This window comes from Neopsephotus bourkii, unplaced genomic scaffold, assembly GCF_033783945.1.
Source record: "Neopsephotus bourkii isolate Nb327-2 ecotype Australia unplaced genomic scaffold, CSIRO-AGI_Nbou_v1 NB_144, whole genome shotgun sequence".
NCBI classification, from domain to species: Eukaryota; Metazoa; Chordata; class Aves; order Psittaciformes; family Psittacidae; genus Neopsephotus; species Neopsephotus bourkii.
The window spans coordinates 1,663,514-1,691,199 of record NW_026900661.1 but is presented as its reverse complement, the minus strand read 5'-3'; the positions used below and the strand labels follow the sequence as shown (position 1 = coordinate 1,691,199).

Here is a 27,686-nt window from a genome sequence, read left to right as displayed (position 1 = left end):
CCCAACCCTACTTGAGCTTGCTGTGCCTATTGGCACTCTCGCCTGTCCTATGTGCTATGTAAACAAGAGCATTACTTTTCTGTCACGTGAAATGGCTTTGGTATTAAGGGATTGTGCTGTCCTGTGGGCAGGCTGCATTTCAGACAGCATCTTGGCACAGAGGAACTATCTGATCTCAGGGAGTGATGTTTTCCTCTGCTTTTGAGTGTATCATATGTTTTTCTCAAATGAATTTCTTAGTCTGAAAGTGATGCCATGGTGTGTGGATCAATACTGTTCCTCTGTGGCATGGTGTATAGAATGCCAAATGTGTTTGGCAATGTGTTGTTATAAGGCAACTTAGCAGAGCCAAGAATCCTGCAACCACCACTTTCATTAAGGGTAATTATCCTTGAACAGCTGGGATAGGAGCAGGAGCCTGAATGGTAATTAGCTGCAATTGATAGGAGATGGATTTTCAGGCTCCTGCACCATTTCTCTCTCTGTTTAAAGAACAGTCTGAGGGAATTGTGATAAATCCTGAGCCCTTGCTGTTGGAGAAGAGCTATCTGCCTACTGATCAGCTCAAATAAGGATGTTTTTTGCATGACCATGTGGTCTTGTTGCAGTGAGAAATCATCTTGCCCTTGGATGGTTTGGGTCTTTGTGGCAAAATTAACATTTTCCTGTCTGTTTTCTCAACAGATGTATTGCTTTATTGTTGAGTTTTATGTTGTAATAAAGTGAAAACCACTGCAGGTCTGTTTTAATTCAGTAATGTTATACAGGTAGAGAGATGTGTATGCGTGTCACCAGTGAAAAGAATTACCAGACTTGTAGAACCAGGCAGATGCAACCTCAGTCACAGATAAGATTGATGTGTTTCTATTCATCATCAGCATCTTCAAAATATATAGTTTCAATAGAAGTTTGGTGCTAGATTTAAATGGAAGATAACTTCTTATTTTTTAAACATTTTTTCCCCACAACCTTCTTTGGTATCATGCTATGGTATCAGTAAATAGCATTGGAAGAGCTTGACAAGTATGTCCTTGCTGCAACATCTTTTCATTAAATGAGAGAATTTGTAAAGAGAAGAAAGAGAGAATTAGAAAAGCTCTTATCTTACAGCACAAATCTGATAGACACTTGATCACCCCCACTCTGTCCTTGGATAATAACAGTTGTCCTTACCTACTAATGCTTATCTTCAAAACTGTTTTCAAGTATGTGTTAATGAACTCTTGGAGCACTACTTAACCATTAAAAATTGTTGCGTGATGGAAAACTGAAGGTGTTAGCTAGCACATACTTTTCCTGTATTGTATCTCTTTGTAAAAAAATACTTCTTCATGTTAATTTGGAAGTAAAAATAAAGATGCTTCAGTGCTTTGCAAAGGACCCCTGAGGAATTGTGTCAGTAAGAACCAAGGGCATACAGCATGTCTGTGTTAGATGATGGATCTTGGATGGGTTTGTCATGGATGCACACTTAAGTTGTTTCCTGGTTGCCCAATTGTATTTTGCAAATGACTGGCATTTGTCGTGTACTATGTAGAAAAACTATTGACTCCTTTTCACATTGTTTGTGAGAATAAAGGATAACAATCTCTCTAAAGCAGGTATAAGTTTCATAATATTAGATTTGACTGTGTATACTTAGAAATGCCTTTTTTCTTGCTACTTCAAGCTTCTTTTCAGTGAGTTAAGGTTTTCCTGTTTTCTGTTGAAAATCTAAAACAATGGGTTCATTCCCTCCTCCAGTTCTAGCAGAATTTCAACATATGCTATTTATGATGCTATTGAGAATCACTGTTGCATTGTATTGGTGGGAGTGGAGAGGACTCCAGCAGAGACTGGGGTATTTGAGGAGACAGGCACAGGTCAGATTTTTGCTGTATGCCTTGAGGTGAGTTCTTCAACTTTCTGAACGCCTTTTTTTGAAGTTTCTGCTTCAAACCTCTCTAGAGGGGGGCCATGCTGATCTAGCTGCTAATCAGTAGCAGAAGTTTTCATCACCAGGTACATTTCTTTCTTTGATAATTTTCCTCTGCAAACCACAAATTCCAGTAGTTCATGCTGCTTCTTTGCACAGAGGAGAAGGCTGTATGAAGTCTCGGTTATAGTGAAGCCTATCAGAGAAGAGATGTCCTGAGCTGAAAATAATGATCCATTTATGAATAACATAATTTGTCCAAATACCTTCTTTGCAGCAACTCTTCTCCCTCCCCTCATCCTATTTTTTGGCTATTTTTCCTGTCCAGCAGGTATTTGCTTGTAGGTTGTATGAAGTTACAACTTAATAATTGAAATTCCTCCATTTGTTGCCTACATATAGACCCCCTGGTGCCTTGATAAGTGCTCCATTACCCGGGAATTGTCTTAATTATGTTCTGTAAGTCTTTGTTCAAGTCACAAGTCATTTAATCAGGGTTTGGGCCCAGCAGGTAAACATTTTCACATTAATTTAGGTTGCTAAACAGAAACCACGTAGGTCTCTTGAATGCTGATAACTTGCACTTCCTACTGAATTAAGCCGGAAAAGAGATTATTTCCAGCATTTTGAAATTTAACGTGATTGCTGGTTAAATGACAGGGTAGGCTTTTACTAGTCTCTCTGCTTGAAATATATGCAGTATTATTTGGATAGAGAGAGAAGTCTGTTAAGTGTCTGGTTTGCATATTTAGAAGGGACATTGGGCATGTGCTGATGAAAACACACCTGTAAATTACTAACGACCACATCTGATCAGAAATGACTAAACATGAAGGTTTGTTGTCCTTCTTACCTGTTTTATATAAAGTAAAATAATAAAGCTGTCTTAAGAATCTCTATTATTCCTTTGTGCATGCAGATATGTACTATAGCAAATGCTCAAAATACTGTAGATACTGAAGGTATTTACAGGTGAATGATTTTTCTTTTATCCTTTTATATAAGGGCATAACTTTGTATGTATCTTCATTTACTTTATTTTCCACCCTCCCCTTTCTTTGAAAGCCACAGAATCTTTCTAATTTCTTTGCTGTCATTATCATAAGCAGCTTTGTCCTTGTCCTTACTAACGAATGACAGCCATTAGAAACCCAGAGTTTGCAAAATCTGTGCAGGACTATATACAGCATGAATGGCTTGGCTCCCAGGGCTGCAGTGCTGATGGACTCAGAGCTTTACAACAACAGACTTGTATCTTGACCAAACTTGGATGCTCATATATAATAGAGGAAAGTGTTCCCCTGCCAACCCATATCCAGCTGTAAATCAGACAGTAAATAAAGCTAACATACAAACAAACTAAAAGATCTCTGAACATATATAAATGTCCTTTAGTGAGAAGAGCATGCCCACGTCCTGTTGACCGATTGAGAAGATGGTTGTGAGTTGGACATGAGCACAGCCTCAGTTTCTGATGATGTCCACATCGATTATGATGATGCCTGAATTTCTAGAATCTTAATTTCAACAGGGTCTGTCAGCAGAAGCATATCTTGTATTAAGAGTAGTTATGGTGGTTTATGTAGCAAACGTCAACCTTGGAATTGGGTTTTTTTTGTAGCTGGAACTGGGGACTCCTGTTTATTGTATCTTGAAGTATGTGCAGTTTTGTTTTATAGTCATTTCCACCATTGTTAACTGTCCACCTTTGGAAAATGTTAGCTGTTTTAATCTGAGCTAATAGTGGTGAATATCAATACTTTTTAGTGCAATACTTAGGTTTCCATTCTGTGACTTTGTTAGTATAGAGCTTGTGACTTCAGCACAGTGACCTTATTCATAGAAAACATTGAGCTTGCAGAAAAACTGTCAACAACAGAATCTGATTTTTGTTAAGATTTCTTTGGGAAGACATCACTTCAACATGCATCTGCATCCACCCATTGTAAAAAAAGATGATTTTTTTGTACCTAGGTAAAACCAAGACATTACTGCCGAATGTCATGCTACTTATTCTGTTAGGGTTTATGAATTGAAATCTATTTAACTGAATTTACAATTAAAATCTAGATTTTCATTGGTGAATCTAGCTCAAAATACTGTACACACAGGGGAGGGACTGGAGACATTGGACACTGTGGAAGTGTACAAGAAATGCAACCTCTGGCTGACATCTTCTGCAAGCCTGAGGCATCTGTCAGCAAAGCTGTACGTGGGTGGACTACTTAGTCACCAGAAGGTGGGTGGCACTGAAAATAGGTTTGTGAGACTGACTGTGTATGTGAATTATACAGATTGTGGGGGTATTTGTGGGAACTGAGGGGCCTCTGTTGTAAGGACACATAAATAATGGAGATCTGGGCTACATTGGATAGAAAAGAGAGTAAGTGCTTAGAAAAAGGGTACTGGGTGCTTCAGGGGTAGGTTGTACAGCTGGATTTGGAAGAACATAAGGTTGCTAAGTCAGCACAACAGATCCTCAGCCTGATGGTGGTGCTTCCATTTCCCTGTGGCCTTTGCTAGTAAGCACTAGGCAGCTCATCTGAAGTTCCGGTTGCTTCCAAGCAGCCAGCCATGATGTAGCTGGTTTCCAGATGGTTTCCTCTGTTGTTTTTTTCCTAAAGAATTCCCACTCCTTCTCTCTATTTGCTGGGATATGAGGGTATGCAAGCCATCTAGATCAAAAGGGGACAGAGCTGACAAGAGTTATGGCAGCTTTCTCTTCGGCCTGTTCGTCCTATTTGTGAGCTGATCTCCACATGCCTTCCTCTTCTGCATGTCTTTGTAGTCATTTCAATGGGACAGTGTTTCCTGTAGTAATCATACATTGATATCAAAGGGTTTACTGGAAGTCAAGAAGCATCAATTGTATCAGCAGTAATTAACATTCTTTAAATCCTTGATCCTCGTCCATAACAACAGAACATCAAAGACCCTGAAGATAAAGGAGCAATAACATCTAATGGTGCAGAGACTGCCATATATCTACATTTGTTTAGTAAGAGTTTGAAAGCAAAACTCGAAGTTCTATTATTTTTATTACTTACAGGAATCCAACTACTTTAATCTACCATACATACATAAGAAGTGTATACTTGCCCACTAGTATGAGGAAGAGCAAAGAGATCATGGTTAGGCAGCAAAAAGGCTTTCTAAAGACTCACACAAGTTGAGGATTTGGGTTTATTCTGCCAGTACTTCAGAACTGACACCACACTGTATAGTGAAGAATGCCAGAGTGTTACCATCTTTTCCTCCCTGCATCCCTGTGGGATGGTTCATTTTCCACTTCCTTTCAGGGAAACCAGAAATGGTTTTTGATGTATGGATTCCTCCATGTTTTTAATTACCAAGAATAATCTAGCTAGCATCCTAGTGCATATATGAAAGCTTCATGGCAGAAAAATAGAAAAAGGGAAAAAAAAAAAAAGAGGAGGATATATTCCATTCCCCCTGTTATTCGCATTTCAGTTACTGGGCCACTACTTGCTGGTAAGGCATGCTTTTGTTTCTTTAACAATTCTTTCATATTCAGGAGTGGTGTCCTTAAGCCACATGACATTGTTACGTTATTTACCTGTGTGCAGAAAGGATCATTCCCACCCTTGTTGCCTCCTGAATAGTTAAACCACAGTGGGCCATCTATTAAGGGAGGCCCAAAATAATCTATGAGGCAGGGGGGCAGACTGTTCAGTACTGGTGGGTGTCTGGAAGAGGTGGCAAAATCCTTCTGTGAACATCTTGTAGGTGTCATTCAGACTCAAAGCCTGGAATAAAGCTTTACTGTCTCCCATATCAAGCTTCTTACACTTGGAGGCAGTTCTAGTGTTGACCTTGGTTATTGAACAGGCACACTTCATACAGTAGTTCAAATTCCTCTTTTTTTTATTGTATGAAGGTTAGTGGACCAGGCTGAAATATTATGTTTCACTGCTGTATCCATGGTTGTTTTAACCCATTTATTCTTCTGCAGCTGTTCCACTGTGTACTTGGAGAAGATAGCCTTCCAGACCAGCTCACATGAATGGATAGGGCCTCAGGAAAGGTATTTTTCCTAAAAAGTACCAAAAGCCCACCTTCCCAAAGTCCCCATAACAACAAGAAAACCCACCTGATAGCCACATCTGAATAGCTACAGATACAGGGTTCTGCACTGAGTGTCTGCATGGAACTCTGCCCAGCAAAAAATGTCTGCTGTACTGTGGAAACTTCCCTCTACTGTTCTAGGTGACCTTATTGAGAGCACAGTCCTGCAAAACTTGCAAACAGAAGCAGATTGTTAACTAGATCAGTAGACTGAACTGCTATTGAACTACGTGAGGCTCAGCAGCCTTAGTTTCCTTTGGTAGATCTATTGATGAGCCAACACTAAAATTTCTCAAGCTGTTTATGCTTCATGTTGTCAGAAGACCAATCTTTTTCATTCACTTCAGATGGCAGAGCGAATTCTAACCTGCATTTTTCTTCCCAAGTTAGGATGACACTGAAAAACATGGATTCAGCTAGTTTCTGCTGCTGGCCTAGTGTTTCAACCCCTTTCTCTCCCCCTCCCAGCTGCACCTACTAATCACTTGCAGTAGTTTCGCTTACCCAGCCTTTATCTTTGTCCACCTGACATCAAAATCTTGTAGAAACAGCAGTCTCAGCTAGAGCTTTTTTGCTTAAAAGCACCCTTCCAGGTTCATTGCAACAATATCCTTAGGGACTTGGCTTGATTACACTACATGAAACTTGTTGGAACCACTATAGTGAGTAATTGATCACTTAGTAAGCATGCTTAAAGGTTTGAGAATGAAAGAGGACTTCTTTGGAGGGGCATCTGGTAGGATCACCTGAAACAAAAGTAAGGGGTGTTTTTTTTTTTTGTTAATATTCTGGGAATTCTTATGATGCTGTCATCAAAGGTGAACTTTCTTTTTTAATGCAGCAGTATTAGAAATAGTGGGTATTAAATGTCTATATGCATATATACAGTAAGCAGATCCTTCTCATTCTCCTGTGAGTAAATTCCTCTATTGCAGAGGCTGGTGATGAGTTATGGTTAATTTTTAACTTGTGGAAAGTAAAAATCTCAATTTATTCCTAATTCAGAAGTTTCCCCCCCATGCATAGACTTGCTTCAGGGCCTCATGTCAGAGCACACTGTAGTTTTGCCTTCCTGTGTCTGGCAACAGGTATCTGGGCAATTCCTCATGTAGGCTGCTCTACTAATTGCTTCTGGTTATCCTTCTGCACCAGCTACTTCTCAGTTCCCTGGTGTGATTTGTCTGCAGTTCAATCTCCAGTGTTCTTTGACTTCACATTATCTCTAATGTCAGCTGGTTGGGGACTTGCCTTGTAAATGATCTTTCTCATCTCATCTTCAGGATACCAGTGACTAGCTTGCACATGGACCTTTTCTGTTTTCTTAATCCACTTTCCTAGCAGTCATTTCTTCAATTGTTACTTCTGGTGTGAAGTAGTTGCCATGAGGCTAAGAATAAGAGCCGATGTCTTTAAGAAAACCCCAGCTTCAGCATCTACTTTATAAATCTGAGTATCCCTTGTCTGTAGGTTTGTGCGGTGTGTTTGCATTGCTCACCAGTGCATTAGGAAGCCCCCTTGCTAATTGTGAGCTGACTTTTCACAGGCAGTCTCTTATGTTTTACATCTGGGCACAGAACTCTGGCAGACATGCCCTTGCCAGATCTGGCACAGCTGGGTTTGCTTCACTTAAGCAGTCTCTTAAGACAACTGGCATGAGGAAAACTGCATGAAAGTATTTGGAGTGCATACAAATAGGCATTCAGAATTACTCCTCCTGTCTGCCTTCTGGCTTGCTATCCCTTTCAGTTTCAGAAAGCTGGTCTTTTCTGCCTCCTCCCCTGCTTGGAAGTGCTGTAAACTTGCACAGCTATCTCTAAGACCCACTGAGAAACTGAAAGCAAGAGATTTTGGTATCACTGCTGAAAATTCTGAGAAATACAATGCAGCTTTTTCTTTAGTATTTCCATGTATGGAAAGTGATAAGTCCAAAATTCAGGTGCAGACATGCTTGGTTTGATAAACATGATGAGTAAATTTAATCTCATGTGGAAATGCTTTTGTCCTCTAAATTTACTAGCAGTACTCAGTAGTTTGGAAAATCAGAATTCTTGAACACAAAACCATACCATTTCAGCATAGGTAGGATGCTACTATTTGTTATTTACTGTAATAGGTAACTACTGTCTTGTTACCCACCTGTAATGCTAAGATACAGGTCTGCTGGGGTTTTTGGCTGGGTAGGTATGGTTCCACTTGGCAAATGCATCTGGCTTTCTGGTTTAGATCACCCAGAAGTGACACAGCAGATTATACTGGTAATTGCAGCCAATCTGGTATGGAAAAAGTGAAGAATTTCAGAATGTAAAAGGAGTAAGAGGGAAGAAGAGTATTTTTTATAAAAGGTTACTCTTTACCCAAAATGATTTTATCTGTGTGTTGTATTGCAAAGTTGGAAAAAGCAAGGGCCCAAGTATGGCTGGGGCTCAATAGTGTAATTTTGAGGGAGAATAACAATATTTCCCATTACAAAAAGAGATCACAACCCAGTTGCACTGTTGTTACACTAGACATGTAGAACCATTTAATGTTGGAAACACTTTGCTTTAGAAACCTAGATTTAGCAATGAATGAATTAACGTTCAAGGCCAGGTTGAATAGAGCCTGGAGCTCTGTCTGGTCTAGTGTGAGAAGTCCCTGCCCATGGCAAGGGGATTGGCACTAGACAATTTTAAGGTGCCTTCTAACCCAAACCATTCTGTGAAATAGATAAGCCAGGAAAGGAGAAAACAGAAATCCAGGTATCATAGAATCATAGAATTGTTAGGGTTGGAAAGGACCTTAAGATCATCAAGTTCCAACCCCCCTGCCATGGGCAGGGACACCTCGCTCTAAACCATACCATCCAAGGCCTCGTATTGGTGGTAATTGCATCATTCGCAGTAATCCCAATTGCCCAGCCATTAGGACAGAGCTCTTGCCAGGCAGATGAGATAAATAAAGCAGTTTTGTAATGAGGGGTTTTTATGCTCCTAAAAACAAACTTGCTAAGGGTGGAGTGTAGCCTAGATAAATTGCATCATATGCTCGTGTGTTGTACTGAACCCCACAGCAAAAAAACCTGAAAGCTGAATGGGTTTCTGTGCCTCTTCAAAGGCAGAGTAGGTGTTTGGAGGGCAGGCTGATGGGGGTAACAAAATCACTGCAGTGTTCTACCAGGTGCCATCTCTAATGTGGCTCAGAGCCAAGCCTGAATGAGTTTCCTGGCCCTGTATCCCCATGCATAACTGTGGTTCCTGCTGCTTAAGGACCCAGCTTGTCTGCACAGCCTGCCAGCATCTCCTCACTGCCACAGTGGGCAGAGGCTGGTCAACAGAGGTTTCCCACAATGCTGGAGAGGAGCATGGGGCTGGAGCCAGTGCTGTTTGCCATCACTGTCTGCCATCACCCTGGTGAGTGGTTTAGGGAGGATGGGCATATGCTCCAAGTGCTATTGGAGGCAGGCACTGATTATGAGAGGCTGGAGGTTCCTCTCCTGCACAGCCAAATGCAATTTAGTCTATGCCTCCCAGAAGCTGAAATGTGACCCAGCTCTTCTGGAACAATTTAGCTTTGAAAGGCTGTACATCCTGCCCACAGTCGTTCAGCTTTAGACAGCAGGAGGTCTCATTGGGTCAGGATGCATTGAGAGTGTGCATGGCCTTGGACTTGGCTTAGTTTTCCTGGTTTTGAGAGCAATGCTGTGCATAGTTCATAATATACAGAGGGAAAAAAACTCAAATGTGAGCATGGTTTCAACGCTGCTTGTCTCAGTGAAATTCCTTTTCTCCTAAACTCAGAAGCTAGCTCCACATTGGAGGGTTAGCGATAGGGGAAAGAGGCAGCAGGAATAAGCGGAGGCACAAACCAAACTCCCGTGACTTAGAAGATCTCTCTTGACGTTGTTTGCCATCATCTTCACAAGGGGACTTGGCTCATATGTTGAGAAAACCCCTGTGTTGTCCATACCTACTGTTTTACTGTTTGTTTGAAAATTTCTCTTTAAATTGATTGATCCAGTGACGTGAATCAATCATAAGGTACAGGAGCACAGGGCAGTGGTCTGAAGAGCCTGCTGGCTTACAGAGCTGAAGGAGTTGTTGAGGTTGCTTTTGTTTTTTCACTCATCACGTGCTATAAGGACTAACTATATTTTTATTCATTAAAAAAAGACACTGTTGTTAGTATTGCATTGCCTGGAGCTGTTGCATACTCTTGCAGAGTCATTGGGCAGTCAGCCCTGATTTTTATTTCTTTGTGTATTTTTACAGTAGTGAGAATGGAGGCTGGAGTTGTCAGCCCTTTAGCTCTGAATCGAATTCTAAGTCCAACACTTAATACTGAAGGAGAAGGAAGAGCAAATCAGATTTTTGTAAATCAGTTTTTCTTTTAATAAAGCAGTGTACTATTTCTGTAGAGGAGAAGGTCTTCAAAAAGCTGTTCTTCCCAGGTAACAATACCTCCAGCTTGGCATGCTAAGATACAAGCACGAATGCCATCTCAATAGAAACAACCATTCATAAGAAGTACATAACATGTAGGTAGAGGAGTGATGTGAAAGCAGAGGTTGCAGTATTCTGCAAACTGAAGGTGTCCAAAAGTCAGGATATTAAACTTATTCAGAAATCAGTAAGCATCTTACTGAGTCCCTACATATATGTATATATTTTAATCAATGTATTATATACAATCAGTGTAAATATAAACATATAATCAGTGTACATTGTATTCCTGTCAGTGTTTACTTTCTGACCTATGAACACCTGGAGTTTACTTGCTGAAGTCTTTTGCACTTTGCTTTGAGATTAAATAGTATGACACAACCAGATAGAATTTATAAAATAAATGATTTTCTGCAATAGGTGTTTAATTGCAGTGAAACCCATAGGTCAAAAATAGTAGTTATAAACTACTGATGCTGAATTCTTTTCCATTTGGTAAGGTCACTTAAAACTTCTCTCTGATTCGCATTTTATTGATGGAGAACGGTAATATTTACAAGAACGTAGGTGAAATGGGAGGCAGAGAGGAGGAAAGTTGCCTTTATTTTATCTTTTAAAGTAAAGAGAGCTCGCTGTTCCCTCTCACTGCTTGGCTGAACAGTGTTTCCCACAGATGCGATGACCTCTTCCTACTGTTTCATTTTATGTTAGACACTGAGTGCGCATCAGCCGGAGTCAAGGTTATTGGCAACCACTGCCTTTTGAGATGGAATATAAATCTCATAATCTAGAACTCAGAGAAAATGTTCCCTGGATTTCCCTCGAGAGCACTAATCCCTATTTTTAATTGGGAAGCAAAGCTTTAAAAGTATTTTATTACGCCTCATGTTCCATGAAGTAGAAGAGTAATTTGCACAGAAGCAGCTTTGTATTCCAGTGGTAGTGAAGGAAATGCTTGAAATGGGCATAAAGCTTGAACAGAGATGCATTTCAAGTGTGCTAAACAGCTTTTAGGAAAACGCTGTTGCCTTGCTGTGGTGTTGGTTTGTTTGTGTGTGGATTTTCTTTATTTTTAAATGTACATATTCCTCAAGAAAGAATAGGTTGTATTTAAAGAAGAAATCTACTAGGTGCCTCACTAGGAGGCCTATTACCAGTTGCTGGCTTCTTCACATTTTGATTTAAAGCCTTAGAGCTTTCATATTCTGAGCATATCTGGAAATATTACCATGCAGTTCAGGGTCATTGCAGGATGTCTGGAGTTTAAATTTGTTCTGTGCTCCAGCATTTTTAAAATACTTTTTTAACAATGTTAATGCATTTCACTGGGAGAGAACTGTCAGAACCATCACTGTTTCTATTGAAGCTAGCATGCCTGCGTGATGCTGTGAACAAACTGATGCCCACAGTTCTCTTGCAGTACTAAGTTGTCTTGGGTAATGCTCTTCACTTTGCCCTCAATCCCCCTCCAGCAACACATGCTTTATAGCCCCTGTAGATGTGCATGGCTGCTGTAAGCTGGATGCAGGCAGGCTGTGCTGAGACCACAGACATGCTCTGATGGCTTTTTTTATGTAGAAGACACACGTCCCTGGAGGATTTTTGTGGGCAAAGAAGTTCAGTTGCTGGAAACCGAAGGATAGTTGTGCCAAAGACAAACTGAAGTAGTTTTGTCATCTTGCAGCATAGAGCTTTTTAATTGCAGAGGAGAATGCTATATTGTGGTTTAGGTTCTGCAAACTGGATCTGGATCTGCAGATTGGAAGGGTTGACTTGAATGTCTTCAGAGTCTGTGCTGTCAGTAAGTGTCCTTCTAAGGCTGGCATTTTTTCTGTAATTCCCCCTTTAATACAGAACTATTAACTTTGGAGCTTGCAGTCTCTCTGTCAGCTTCGGGTAGTGAACTTTCAGCTAAGAAATTTTGAATGCAGGCTGTTGCAGAAATACAAAAGCCTGAGCTAATTTCTTCTCATATACTTAAAAAAAAAAAGGATGAAAGGCTTTCCTTACAGCATCTCTAATAAGTTATTTGGATTCTACATCTCCCTCTGCACCTCACAATAGAGACTAAGCAGTCAAGTCAGGACTGATTTTACCTTAATAGGAAATATGTATGTTTCCAGTAGAAAAGAATCTTGAATTTACTTAAATTCCTTAGCAGCTCTTAAGTAATTCAAGGCATAGCACATCCCCTGTAGATCTGATAGCTGAACCAGCTAAAAACACAATTAAATTTAATAAAGTGTAGATTTGAATCACAGTTTGGCCTGAATGTAACCCTAAGGTAAGCGTCTTGTATTAATATTTACAATAGATATCAATCACTGCAATTAGTAATAACACTAATGAGACAGAAGCAAATAGTAACCTTATTAAAATTCTCATTTCAGTAATGTAGTGTGACTCAGATATTTGAAGTGAAAATGGATGCACACTGATTAAATTTGAAAACTCATGCTTTTGAGTCTTAATCTTAAATGTCCTTATAGTTTGATTTGACACTAAGTTTCACAGTTACCTACAGTGGAAATGCAGATTTCTATTAAAATAAATGGTGGTCATTCTTGGAGGTGTTCAGGGCCAGGCTGGGATGCGGCTTAGAGCAACCTGGTCTATTGGAAGGTGTCCCTGCACATGGCATTGGGGTTGGAACTAGATAGTTTCTGAGGCCCCTTCCAACCCAAACCACCTAATGATTCTATGATCAGGAGAAGGAAAGCTAGAAGATCTGGTCTTGTAGCAGACTCCTGCTGGAGCAGGTTTGGTTATCATTTCTCTCTGGGGTTGTCTAGCAATTCAAGTTTAATTTTGCATAACCTAAAGTAATTAGGAATTAGGAATATTTATGGTAACCATAAAACAGGTGATGATAGTATTAGATGTAGTATTCGTAGCATCAGGTGTGGTAAATATGTGGTGATAAAAATACTGAGTTTTCAGGTACTTTCCCTACTTTTCTAATCAAAACAACACTATAAAATAGAAGTGCTTGATTTTGTATTGCTGCTATGATCTTTCTCCTCACTCAGACAGTAAAAGTGTACAAATACTTCTCATATCTTAGCCAAGAAATGCACATTTGAAAATGGATTCTTAGTAGTTTCTACAGCATCTATTCTCCTGCCAGGAACCCTCTGTTCTGATCCTGATTATTTTCAAGCTGCAATCATGTAAACCATAATGATGATGAAAGATACTTGGTGCTGTAAGTAAGGATCGTAAACAAGAGTAGAAAATGATTTTCAGTGCTGTCTTGTGCTTTGCAAGCTTAACAGCATGAGCTGTTTCATGACTGCAGTATTTGCAAAAACAGTCTCACAGTTTCTTTTCTATCTTTTCATCTTAGACAATCTCTCCATCTTCTTTTTCTTCTCAATTTCAGACTTTCTTCCTTTCTACAAGACCTATAGCACAGAAGTCTCTTGTGAATGCATCATGCAGAACCTTCCTGACTGTAGCAGAAGTGTCTGTCCTGTTTGGGGTTTTTTTTATTGTTTGTTTGTTTTTATTTTAAACTATAGTAAGGAAAGGATCCCTTCTGTTTATATCGTATGGGTTGCATACAAAGAAATGAATCAGCTTCTGTCTGTCAGCTGTAAACCTGTCACTTCTGTTATTAAACACGTTTTCTGTAGCAGCAGATGCTGCAGTTGCTGCTGCAGCCAGCTCCTGTAGGCTGTCTATGTTTGGTAAGTATGGAGAAGTGCAGTTTGCAAAATTCTAAGTAAAATGCGGTTTCTGAGCCACTGCCTTTGGTACTTTGCCACCAAGAATCTCCATTATTCCTTGGTTTTGGAGATATTTCCCCTCCAGCTTCCTATTCAAGTGTTTACCGTCTTAGAGAATTTTCCCTTTTTTTTCCTCTCTTTCTGTTTTCCCTGTAATAATACACTCTCTTTGGCTGAGCAGACTTCGAGAAGGCCTGGTGAACACTGCTTTTCTGTCTCACCATTGGACAGAGTATTTGATGTTGAGGTAACCCTTTTAAAGGGGTGTTGTGTTTTGTTCAGGCCATTAACATGCTGAAATGATTGCTTATAGAATAAGAAAGAAACCTGTTCTTGGTCTTTGGGAGTTTCTGCCTCATGCTTGCAGTCGGATCTGTACAGGTAGAGATGTTTTCCTCCTAGAGGATAAATGATGTCCATTACTTCTGTGTGGATGTACAGGTTTGGTGGTTTCCCTGCATCTATGAATACAGTTGGTGAGAGCTGATGTCCCCTGGGTACCTATTTCATGGCCAGTAGGAGAAGGTTAGCTTGGCTTTTTAGCTGGAGAGGTAGCATCCAGAAAAGCACAACTTTTGACTAAGCAAAGACTGGGCAATCTGAAGGTATTTCTGTACATGTAAAATGAATTTCCTCTTCCCTCCTCTTCATTGCACCTCAGTTCATGGGTTAGGCACACTGGCTTTAGGGTCCTGCAATACTGTGAAATGTGCTGTATATACACTTTATATGGGATTATCTAGATTTGAAAGTTCTTTGGGGAAGGGATCTTTTGAGCTTAGTGTTTGTGAAGCATCTAGTACAGTGGGTTCAGTTAAAGACCTAAAGTGCAGTATCATCATGAAAACTAATGGCCTTTCAAAGCTCAGGGAACAGCTTAAGTAAAAACAAACTAAAATCTTTACCTGTCTTGTACCCACCTTTAGGCTCACCATCTTGTCAGAAAATCTTTGCATTTAAATAGCTCCAGATAAAAGCGGAATATACAGAACAATTATAGAGAAGATGCAGGGCTCCATACTACTTGGCTAGACCAACCATCATGACTGTCTTCCCTGTCACTCCTATTTATTTTCGCATGCTTTCAGATTGCTTTCATCCTTCCCCATCAATTTGAAAATAGGTTATTTCCTTTTTTTCTCATAACACTTCGGAACTCCCAACCTGTTGTTAGAGGCCCATCATTGTTCTCTTGAGTTTAGGACAATTTTCCTTACCCTTGATTGGACTTTCATTGCTAACTGGGAATTTGACTGACAGGAGGAAACTGCAATCGTGTTTTTGCCTTTCTTGCCAGTGGTTTGGAAGAGAAATTTCCAAGCCATTGCACAGTGTTAATACCTGTATGTACCTCTTACTGGGGTTCCATATAAATTTGGTCTTATTACTGCTGGCTTTCGTTTTGCTGATAGCTCCTGCAAGTCTTTCCTTCACAGGAGATGTTTTGGTACCTTAAAACTCATTTACATCTGGAAATCATGCCTGCAGACTTATGAAAGTAAGATGGTAATCTTAATCAGATGACTGATTAAAAGTAGTCTTTTTGTATTCCAGTTGAAGAATTCACCATCTGTGATCTTTAATTAGGCTTTACACTAATTAGATATAACAAAGCTGCATAGTGCCATGTTTGAGGAAAAATTTATTAGATATAATATATGGCTGATTTGGTTTTATGGCTCAACTGTAGATAAAATCCTCTTCGCATTTCCTGAACATCCATGTTTTCCCACTCCTGTAGGTTTAAAGAATTCCCTTTTGGTCATTAATGGCGTTATGTCGGTTGCTATAGTGATACCGATTTCCTGTCTCAGATTATTGTACTTCAGAGGTACATGAAGCCTTTTAATCTTCTGTATTTCTTCCTTTCCCATTTCAGTCTTTTATTTTACAGATGCACTTACTCAAGGACTGAATTCCTATATTGTTGGGGTTTTTTTCCACTATCTGGTGGAAACTAGAATTAATATATACCTTTCCCTCATAGGACTAATGAAGATTCCTGCTGCTTTATTCATACCCTTGTTCAACATTTCTCTATATCGAAGCCTTAAAAACCTTATATTTAGTTTTGTTATGGGTCACTAACCTAGTGAAGCACAGGCTGTTCACCTTGACCAAATCAAGAGCAGCTGCACCCAACCAAGTGGAATTCGCACATGGATGAAAAGCAGCTTGTCGGTCATGATAGATGTTATGTTGAATGAGATGCTACTGAAATTCAGTGTAATTCAAGGTGGGCCAAAGCTCCATAATAGAACTTAATGGGGACTGAACCCCAGCTGTGACTGTCTGCTGGTTTGGTGATACATGTAGTAGAAAGAAACCATAGAGCAGTATTAGCTGATCAGTGTTCCCTTTGTTTCTCACAAAGTTTGTGCAGTAGTTGAATTTCCTGTAAGAATCAAGCTGTTTATGGGGGGTTGTCACTGTTGGGTGTTGCTGTATTGCTTCTCATCCTCTATACATCCCTTTGAGGGCTGCTCTGCTGAGAGATGGGTATGCACTTGGAGTGTTAGTCTTTTGATGCAATATTCCCGTTGATTAGGTGGTCTGCATTTGAGCCTTCCTGCAGTGTGGCATTGCTAGTGTAACCTTGATCATCAGCATTTATGGAATTTGGTATGCTGTGTGCAGTGGGTAACCCTAAGCAGCCTCAGTTCAAAGGTCTCTATTGCTAAATGCCTTTCTGCTCAGGAATCACTCGTACAGATGAATGATGCTATTTCAGATCCTAAGAATTCTGTGGAATCAGGCAGACTGCTAGAGTTTCTAAGCAGCAGGAAAAAAATCATTACTGAATAAGGTTAAAAGGAAAAGATTCCAAGTGGATTACTGGATTTCTGAATGGGCAAAACGTGTTGGGGAAGGTGCATATAGAAAACATTCAGGAAAGTCAGGGAAAGAAAGAGATCTGTGTAGCCAGAAGCAAGTGATATGTTTTTATTTTAGCATGCTAAAACAGAAGGAGAAAAGAGAAACAAAGAGGACAGATGTGTGTGGATCCCAAGATGAATTCATATCCCATGGAATTATACAAGCATCATTGCCAGCCTACTAAACTGCTGTATAAGTGAGAAGGAATGCACAATATACTCTTCTTTATTAATGTCTTTCTCATTTCTATATATGTTGTTCTACCCCGTTTTCTTTATAATTTAGGTACTCTTCTGATTTCTGTCCCTTGATTGCCAGTCTAATGTGGTGGATTTATGCTGTTTGTTCAGCAAGATTCCTACTTTCCCAAATTCCGTCCCACGTGCATTTAGCATAATCTTCGTTGGCACTTCCACTTGCTGCCTGCTTGTTTAGCTTTTTCTCCCAGAAAATTAGTTCAGTTCTGTTTTCCTGTGGGGACAAAAAAAACTTATTTCAGAGGTGGAATTAATTAAGTCTTCTACGCTATAATAATCTTGTCCAGGATACTTCAGATGTAGTCTGTTGTCATTCCCTTGAAATCCATAAGTGATGCTATAGATTGGTGGTAGAAAAAAAATGGGCTTTCTCATGCTACTTTTCCAGACAATAGAAGTTTCTGTGGCTGAACCAGTTGGCAGCAGGTGGATCCCAAAGCAGTATCTGCACCACACCAATAACAACTATTTCCTTTGGCTGCCAGAAACTTACCCTATGGTGTTGTCTGGTTTATTATTTGTATTGGTGTTCTTGGGTAGCAGCTTGCTTGCTTCACTATCTGTTTTTAGCTGCCTGTGTGTGGGCATAAAACCCATGTGAGGATCACTCTACTGTGGTTGTAAAAGCAGAAAATAGATGTATTTTCATCTCTCAAAAGATCTTTAGATCTTTTCAAAGAGAAGTGAACTGTGATTGTGCAGGGTGAAAAGGGTCTTGTGCTTTTTAACTCCTCTATGATGACACAAGGGACAACTGTATTTCTTTCTACTTTTTCTGTTCATTTTATTGATGCTGGGAATTCAAGGCTTGTCTGGCTCAGGGGAATCCACAGGATTTATCTTTTCTATCTTTTATTTTTTACTTATTTGACTTCATCCCTATGATCGGTTTAGAAGTATTTTTATTAGCTTTTTAACTCTAACTGAATTGTGGTGCTGCCTCTCCACCTCAGCTGCAAGAGTATTCTGTAACCATTTCTCAGAACCTGGGAGAATATTGTAAAAGAAGCCAGGAAGAGCAGGTCAACCAGGGTATGAAAAACATTAAACTTTCAATTTTTTTCTTGCTTTTTAAATTTGAGGTAGGAGGAGAAGACCTAGATTAAAAATAATGTAAAATGAGTATTTCCCTAGTTACAGGCAAGGTAGTAAGTCAGATCCAAGGTCAATGCAGGAGCCTCAACTATGAGTTGATGATCCAGAGCAATGATCCAGAAACATCAGGGAATGGGAGTGGGAACAGGCACACCTATGATGCAGCTCAGGCAGGATCATGCGCTGGAGCTGAAATGAAGATACCAAGCTGTGGACAAGAGGGTGCATGGGTTGGGGTCTGAGGTGAGGCTGCCCAGAGCAAATAAAGCCTATTGGTGTCTGAGGACCCTGATAAATTTAACTTTCTTAAAGTGTTTGCTAGGAGAACCTCACAGCCAAAGTTACTGTGACAGGTTAGAAGTGCCCAGTAGAGCTGAAAGGTGGATAATATTGACTGTTGAGAATGAGTGAACACTTGCTTTCAAATGAAGCAATTATAAGGTGATAATATCATTGCAGCAGTGGGCTGGATGAAGCCTGTGGAGACCTATGATTCCAGTTCTTGCTCTCCTCTTACCGAAACCTCTTGTACAGTAGAGGAGCTGTGGAAGGGAAAAGATAGTTCTATTTCTTAGGAAAACTGAAAGAGATGATAATTGCAACTGAATTACTCTGAAAATAATCAATGGACTTATATCACACTTGCTACAAAAGCCTAGCTTTCCAAAATGTTTTTGTGCTTTTGATCTTGGAAAGGAACTGCAGGTGATATTCAGTTCGATTTCATACCAAAATACCCAATTTCAGATAGAAATCAAGTACTGCTGCTAATAAAGAACTTAAATTGCTGATGTTATAATTTCTGTAAAATATATGGATGCAAAAGGAGATGACAGTGAAGAACCGAGGTCAAAAAAATCAGGTTCCTTAATTCTATCAGACTAATCGTAAAAGTACCTGGTTTCCCAAGTCATTTGTCTTTCAAATAGAAGACTCTTGTGGTAGGGGTATCTCTTACACAATGCACTTGGCCTTCTGCCAACAGATGAGCGCTCCAGATTGATACTAATGAAAGAAATATTAATGCACCGTAGCATGTCAGTTATCTTGAAAAGGTCTCCAGCAACCATTTATCACTGAAATTTCACATCTTGTAACTGGGGACAAAATTGTGCTGCATGTTAGAATAGTTCTGCCAAATTTGATCCATCATTAACTTTCATTTGTTGATAATTTGAACATGAATTTTTATTTAAGTTATGCATCTTTGTCAACTTGATGGAAAAGTTCTGAACTGCCGTGTTGTCATTGATGATGAGTGATGCTGTTTCACAGCTGACACTCAACTGTATTCTGAAATGGTTTAAGGCATATAATTCCAAGGAAAAAAGCCTGAAACCAGGGAATTTATTTGTTGCATTTAGGGGGGAAGGAAGACCTTTATGGTGTAAATTGGATCTTCAATTACTGAATCATGCAAAGAAATAATGTACAGTAGGGTTTTTTTTTTCTTCTTTAACCTCATTGGTGTGGTGGCTTTCATTGCTAGGGTTACCAGGTTTCCAAGCAGAAAAGGAGAAAGTGGAAAGGTAACACCAGAGTAAATTCTGTTCATCTGCTAGCTGGGTTTGAGTGACTCGGATAACATACCTGAGATGCAAGAATGAAAATGAATCCATTGTAGGGGGTGTGAAGCAGTCACAAATCTTGGCACTAAGGAACATTGACATCAGTTGCCTAAGACTTCAGATAAAGGCAACATCCCACAGGGGTTTCACTAGGGAGGTTCAACACAGAAGCACCCCCCACCATAATATTGTGGGAAATCCTTTGGCTAAAGGACTTTGTTGGACTTGTGCAGTATAGGATGGCTACTCCTTTTTACTACTACTACAGGATAACATGTAGTAGTCTATGGAAGTATGTATCTTTCTGTGTAAGATTGGACCATTGCAAAGCTCATCTACTTCATTTCCTTGTGCAAGGCATGCTTTACACAACAGCTTAGACTTGTGGGTTATTTTTTGTGGTGATGTATCTTTTTTAAAGTTCTCAAGTAAAATTCTAGGTGGCATGTAGAACTCTGGTCAGAAGGAACTTGGAGAAGGCTCATACGTAGTAGACTTTAATCACAGTTCAATATATTTCTGTAATGTGCTCAGATACAGTTTTCAGGAGTGTGGTATAAGATGCCTGTGTTGAACAAACAGAATGGAAATCAAATTGAATGTACTTAAGCAACCATTAAATAATTTAACAAGCTCAGGTGACACTTTCAGATGATATGAATTAAAACCAGAATGAAAGAGACAAGAGGGTTAAACACTGACTATAGCTGTATGAAGTGCCTTGGAAATGAAAGCAAAGCCTTGGTATTGGGAAGAAACAAACATGTTTTCTTTGTGGAAAAGCTATGACTGACCTGTATTTAAATGGACAGTGCAGATGAATTCGCCATGCCAAGCTCAGGATTGTTGTATATGTTTTATGGCTGTGTTTGATATAATTTACTCTTCTGAGAATCTGTAGCTATATAAAGGCCACATGTAGCCTTTCTCATCACTTGGTATAGGGATTAGTCCCTTGCATCATAAGTCAAGAGGTCATGGTTGTCATCATTTCTCCATTATCCAGGGTACTGAGAGGTTGGCATAGGCTTTGGATAATGTACCTCATCCAGGATATGTTTGGCATGTCATTTAAAGACCCTTGAATCACTGTACTAGGCTCCCCAGGTTTTTGGAAAGGCCAGTTAGCTCTGGTTGTGAACATAAAATGCCTCTGTTCTGCTTCTAGACAAAACCTGGGCAAGAAGCAGCAAAAATGAATTGTTGAGTCTGAACTAATAAACCTTAGCGTGCCCTGCAGAGACCTGCTTCGATAACCCTGTACTGTTAATTGGCAGCTTCAATAATTTGACCATGTCTGAACATAATTGACAGAGTTGCCAGCATTTGCACCTCTGTCATCTTGTCCCAGCCTTATAGTGATTAACCTCTGGTTGTCACTATCACTAGGAGTTGTTCTGATCCCCACTGCAGCAAGCCTTGTGCAAAGAGGTGCTTTTTTGCCTTGAGCATGTGAAGTCCTGGTGTCTGTCAGAGGTTGTTGTACTGGGTGTAGGGTGGAGACAGTTCTGTTTCTCAACCATTGTGCTAAATGAAGACCTGGCTTTGTGTGGTCTTATGGTGGTATCTCTTTAGGGAACCATGATACTTCATGAGGGATTTCTTTCCTGTTACCCTTAGCTTTTAAAGCAGAGAGGCAGCGATACTACAGCAGGCTGGGTTTGGAAAGAGTGCTACTGAGGTTCAGTCTCAGTATGGGACTGTCACAAATGTATGATGTCAAGCTGCCTATGCTACCTGGTGTTAACATCCCTGGAGACGTAATTTATCTGTTCTTTTAAAAGCACCATGGTTCATTAGTGGTACATGAAGAAAGTCACCTAAGTAATATCTCAGTTTGCTTGGGTTTTGGCAAGTTGAGTATGGCTCTGATAATGGACATATGAATGCCTCTTCTTATCTAACAGCAGTATAAAGATCTCCAATGCATGTATCTTAGTAAATAGTAAGAAAAGCTTTCAAAGTTTCTTAATAGTTTATTATTTTCTAGGTAGTGTTTAAATGATTCTAAACCCCATCTTACAAGTTTTGTTTGTATTTCATGTATTTTTTTGTACATCATTTTGGATCTCTTGATATCTGCAGTTTATTGCTTCTTAATGTTAGCATATCATCTACTTAATCACCTCCCCTTATCTACTAATAGCATTTAGAGTTGTGCTTCATGTTCAGGTTTGTCAGCAAAACAAACGTGTGGGTCATGAAAAACAATAACCCAAACCAACTCCAGAAAAAAACCCAAACCATTTCTTCCCCTCTTTTGCAAGAATTAAAGAAATATAAACATCAGACAGTGTGTGTGTATTGCAGGACTCTGTGATATGTATAGCCTGAGGCACTATTTTGTTATTGTGTAGAGAATGAAGATGCTCCTTTACTTCACCTGTGTTGGAAACAGGATTTGAATCTGGCAGTCCCTGTTGAAGGAAGAAGTTTAGGATGTTTTTCTAATGATGATGCATATATTTCATTTAAAGTAACTAGCAAAGGTTTTGATGAAGCTTATAAACATAATATCAAAAAACCTATGTGATCTTAACATGAAAAACTCCATAGTAGGAATATGACCATTCATTAAGAAGCCACTCAGCTCATCAGTGATTAAGTGGTGTGATTTAGTCACCTTCATTCTTGCTGCACCATGGAAACCATCTGGATACAGAAACTTGTGTTTTTTGCAGGACAAGTCATGGTCAGTCATCTTAGCAGTGAGGCATAGGGGAATTGTGGAATTTATTTTGCTCCAAATGTTCTGTAAAAGGAACAATTTATGTTTCAGTTGTTACAAACTTTTTGCTTATTGATGGCATAATATAACTTTTGCAAGAGAAGTGATCCTTGGGGAAAACAAGAGTAACAGTAGACATTGTTATAACAAAATGTTGCTTTCTGTATTCAGCGTGGAGGTTCTACCTTCTCCCCTTACACACATTCACAGTTCACCTAAGTTTGTTATCAATTCGGAGTGTTGCTATTCTTGCCTTTGGGGGTTTAGAAAAGAGAAAATTAAATGGCAGGAATCTTTGTTACCCCTTAATAGCTGAATACACTAATGGGGTCCCAGGCTGACAGTGTGTCTGGACGTTTCCCACTGAAAAGCAGATAACCTGAATGGGGTCTGAAATACGCAGCTGGAAGGTGTAAAGCCAGGTCCCTGCTGGTGTGGTCAGAATTACACCTGTACAACTATGGTCAGTTGAGGATTGCTGGGGACTGAGTTCACCCATACTTGTGTCTCCTCAGTGTGAGCACATTGCTCTGAGGCTGTTGTTGCTCTGTCCTTGTGCCTCATTTAGGTAAGGGAAATTTGTCTGGAGCTTTTATTGCACTGGAGCTGCACAGCAGTGAACAGCCTCTGACTGCCTTTGGATGCTTGTGACAAGGTCATCTCGGTGCACAGCCCTGGGGAAGGCTTCCTGCAAGCTCCGGACACAGCCCTCTGTGCTCTCTTCCCCTTAGTCCCAGCGCTGTGTGATCCCTCAGCAAAGGATCGTGTTGGCCAGCACGCTGTTCCTCTGTCCCCTCCGGGAGCTTGTTGCTTCTCACAGGTCAGTGTGAGTCAGAAATGAGAGCCTGGCTCTGTGATCGTTAATCCCAGATCAGGGGCTCCTTCATCATCCAGCAGCCCAAGTGTGATCTGGAGCAGTGCTGTCAAATTAGCCAGGCAGTACAGCGTGAAATCCGTGCTGGCTTCGTGCCTGATGCTGGAAGACAGATGTTACCTGATCCATAGGGGTGATTGGAATGGTGCAGGCAGATAATACCTGAGACAACATAAAGCTTGACAATGGGAATTAACTTTTCAGCATTTACTCGTCAGATTTGAACTGTCAGGGTGACTTAATACTGGAGCAGTGCTTTGATGGAGGTTTTTTAGGAGCCTGAGGGGTAGCTCTGCTGTAGTGTCAAACTGCAGCCTAACTTCCTTCAACAGCTGTTTATGTAAAGCCGGTGGTGAAGGTTTGGAAGAAAATGAGTGGATAAATTTCCTTGACTGCTTTTGAAACCTTACCACGAGAGAGGTCTGTACGCAGTGGGTGCTGTAGCTCTACCTAACCAGCAATCAGACTCCACTCATCTCAATTAGTGGGCAGTCTGAGCCTGGCTACCAATGTGCCGCCTATATGCAGTGCCATTAAAAGAATCCAGTTGCAAATGAAGCACAACTTGGCATATTACTGAATACTTTGTTTTCTTAACTTTAATTTTTTAGGCAATTTACTGTAATTTTGAGTTTCTTCCCATTTCTTTTTCTTTCTCACAGCAGGAGAAGGAGATTACAGTAAAATAAGTTTTTCCTTCACATTATCAGCAACATGATTTGCCATTTTAAGTGCAATGTTTGTAGTCTAGCAATGTGTTAGATATGTTTGTAAAAGAAAGGAATGCTTGGAAATACCACCAAAAGAAAAATTAGCTGAAGTGTATATTTTACTGAGTTTTGTGAGGGAAATCTAGTTGTAAATTGGTGCAAATAATTTGCACAATTTGAAGAGCTGTTTAATACCTTATAGCTAGTTAATACTCTCCCTTCCAAATCCTGACCAGCTGCAATGGAGCATCATTTCAATAGATAATTTTACAGTCTGCAGAAGAAGGGGCTCAAAAGTAATCACTGAGGTAGATGTCACAAAATCACAGGATTGTTAGGGTTGGTCCACAGCAGGAACTCGCTGGTGCAGATAACTTGTGTAAATTTGAAGACTCATGCTTTACAAAATTATCTCATTTTGTAGGCTGAAACTACGGCAACTCTCAGAACATTGTCTTAAGGATATAAATTGGTCTTAAAGGATGAGTGGAGGAAGGGCTGCTTTTCAGCATACAGCGCGCTACTTCAAACTTACAAACATTAAGGGGAGACTTCTTGCTGTAACATATCTGGCATCATCCTCTTGAAGACAGGTTGTTTTTCTAGTGTGACTTGCTGTATGTTGTGATTACCAGGTGTTACAGCAGTAGGATGTATCATATTATTTGAGATTTTTTTTAAATATAATCTGTAGATATGCTAAATGTCTTGTGGACCGATGACTTCAAGAAGTTGGTGTAGTTTTCTTGTTTTTTTGGGTGCTTTTTTTTAAACCACCAGTACTTTCTTTTTAAAATTAAATGATCAAAAAAGAAGCTGCAGCTTTAACAAGGTATAGGGGTTTTGATAAATTCATGTAGAATCTAATAGGACTGACTGATGCATCACAATGGACTATATAAGTGATCACATTCATGTAACAGGATATATTAATGTACCACTGGCTGAGTCTGGAGAGAAGGAAAGAAAAAAGAATCAGAGCAGCCAATTTTGGTTTTGTGGGAGGAATTTTATACTAAGTGCAGCTGTCAGTCTTATCATTCACACTGAGACATTCTTAAAAGCAGAAACTAATCAGTGTAATGAACATATATTATGGGGGTGAGGATTAAATGCTGAAATAAAGTCTCTGTCTTGAGGTTTTTTGTGTTTTTTTTGGTGTTTGTTTGGTTTTATTCTGTTAAAAGAAGCCCATGACACCCCTGATAATTACAGAAGCATGACAGAACAACCTCACAGCATATCCAATTACACTTAGAAATATTGTGTGTTTCCAAGGTGCTACAGGCATGTAGGAGATCATTAAAAAAAAATCCTTGTGTGTGTTATAAAAGAAATCTTAGTTGAGCATCAGTTAAATGGTACTCTTCCTTATTACATCAAAACTCAGCCACATCCGAAGGATTGTCTCCTGCTGTAGGAATATCAGGATTTAAAAGTGGACTAGTAAAACCCCCTTGTTGCAATGCATTTTTTCTTTAGGTCTAAACTGCAGCTGATAAATGTTGTTTGTTAGCCCACATTTTGAATGGAATAAAAGTTGGTTTGGAAGGAATTGCTGCTGTCTAGGTCAGCAACACAGTTGTCCTTTAGAAAATGAATTGAGCCCTAATTTAATGAATACTTGATATGTGCCTGGATGCGTTGCTGAATCATGGTTTCTGTGCTGGAAGTACAGGCTTGGCTCCTCCTGACTCCCCTTTGGGATGTCAGAGTATTGGCTGGATGGGATTCCGATTCTGGGAATCTTGCACACTTAGACTGAGCTTTTTTTGTTGAGGGAATATCTTGTGCAGTAGCAGAACTATGTGAACTTGCCTTTCCCTTCTGTGGCACAACTAATATATTTGTTAAATAGAAGCCTCTGTTTCCGTGCTTCCTAAAGGTCAGATTTCTGTCCCCTTTGAGCACCCTGCACAGGGTGGTAAGGAGGGACATTTTAGAGTTTATTATGAATATTTGAGAAAGTCACCATTGAGGGTTGGAAAATGTTGCTCACAGAGCTGAACAAATCCATGCTTGTTGCAGAGAGTGTGGCCACTTGCAGCTGCATTGCTTTATTTCACTTTATTTTTTTCCAAAGCTATGGGTCCTTTTGCTCTGAACGGTTCTGAGGCCTTCTCTGTGTGTTTGTGTCAGTTTAACAATACTGACACTTTGTCAGTGCGTTTTGGTTTGCTTTTGTTATTTGTTTGGTTTAGTTTTTTTTGATGAGCAACTTTAGGACAGTGATTCATGACATTTTTGGCCATTAGCCTCCATTGTGGTTTTCACAATACACCATTATTTTCTTTCTTCTTCCTGTTGGGCTACTAGCCCAGATTCCTTCTACTTCAGTAGCAGGATGGATTTAACAGAAATCTCTCTGGGCTCAAAAAGAAAAGTGATGCATCTCCACTTGCTCTACACATGTACATCTTAATAAGAAGAAGTTTCTTTAATAACTTTGTTATGAGTGTGGGGGTATAGATTCAGTCTTGTCTTTTCAGTCTGTTAAATGTTTCATGTCGGTGAATGTGTTCAAAAGAGTTAATGTTATCTTACAGCCGAGTGACTGTTTGGGGTAGGTCCTGCTCACTCATTCTGCCATACGGCCCTGCTGCCCATTCTGGCTGCTCCACCTCATTGCAGTAGGAGATGTGAAAGACATGCTTTGCAGCTACAGCCATGGTTGCTCTGGGAAACCAGGCACCCTGTCTAAAAAGTGTCTCCTCTAAGTTAGCAGCTTTGCCTGTGAATATACAGGCATGAGAAGCTGATTTGGGTAATAAGAGATTCCCATGGTGGACTGGGAACCAGCGTTACCTAGGAAGAGACAGACCAGGAAGAAGACGGAGATCAGATGACAAAGATGTAGTGATTTTAGTCTTAGCATTGCTACTCTATGGAGTGCTTGATGTTGAATCCTTTAATTTTGCTAACCACTGTGTATTTCCTTAAGATCTTAGCTGAGGCCAGAATTTCATCACACTAAATGCATGTCTGCTAGAAAGCATTTGTCTCAAAACCCGTAATGTTTTAGCAAACCAAGCGGTATGTGTGGAAAACAAAGACTTATTGTATCTTTACTCTGCTCGTGGGGAGCTAAGGTGAAAGAGACTTCCCTAAGAGGCTGAAAATTTACCATGAGAGGAACTCGATCTGAATTTTGTGTGTTCAGGATGTGAGCCTCTGCATCAGTTCCCCTGTTCTCCTTATTCTGTTTGACCTGGCTTCTATCCCCTCCCTCCACAGAGCTTTCTGTACCCCGCTTCTTTCCACTTGTGCAGCTGAATTGAGCACATTCTGCTTCCAGGCGGAATTCCTGTGCTGTGGGGCAAAGCTCTACTCATCAGTGTTTTTATTTGCTGGTGGAACCGGCTCATTTTGTCAGCTATGGAAGATTTTGAGCTAGATCGTCTGTGGTATGAGGAGGAGAATAAAGATGGGG

General features: G+C 40.0%; 1 protein-coding gene across 8 annotated transcripts in view; it reads left to right on the top strand.

Annotated features, from left to right (window-relative positions):
- Positions 1-27,686, top strand: part of SORCS2 (sortilin related VPS10 domain containing receptor 2) — a 545,361-nt gene that overhangs the window by 133,442 nt on the left and 384,233 nt on the right. Inside the window, exon 1 of one of the 8 annotated variants that reach the window (XM_061369734.1) lies at positions 6,622-6,758. The exons of the other annotated variants lie outside the window; for them this stretch is intronic. The gene's annotated coding sequence lies outside the window, so the exon portion shown is untranslated. Of the gene's footprint in view, positions 1-6,621; positions 6,759-27,686 lie in introns of those variants that run through there. 8 annotated transcript variants of the gene reach the window in all.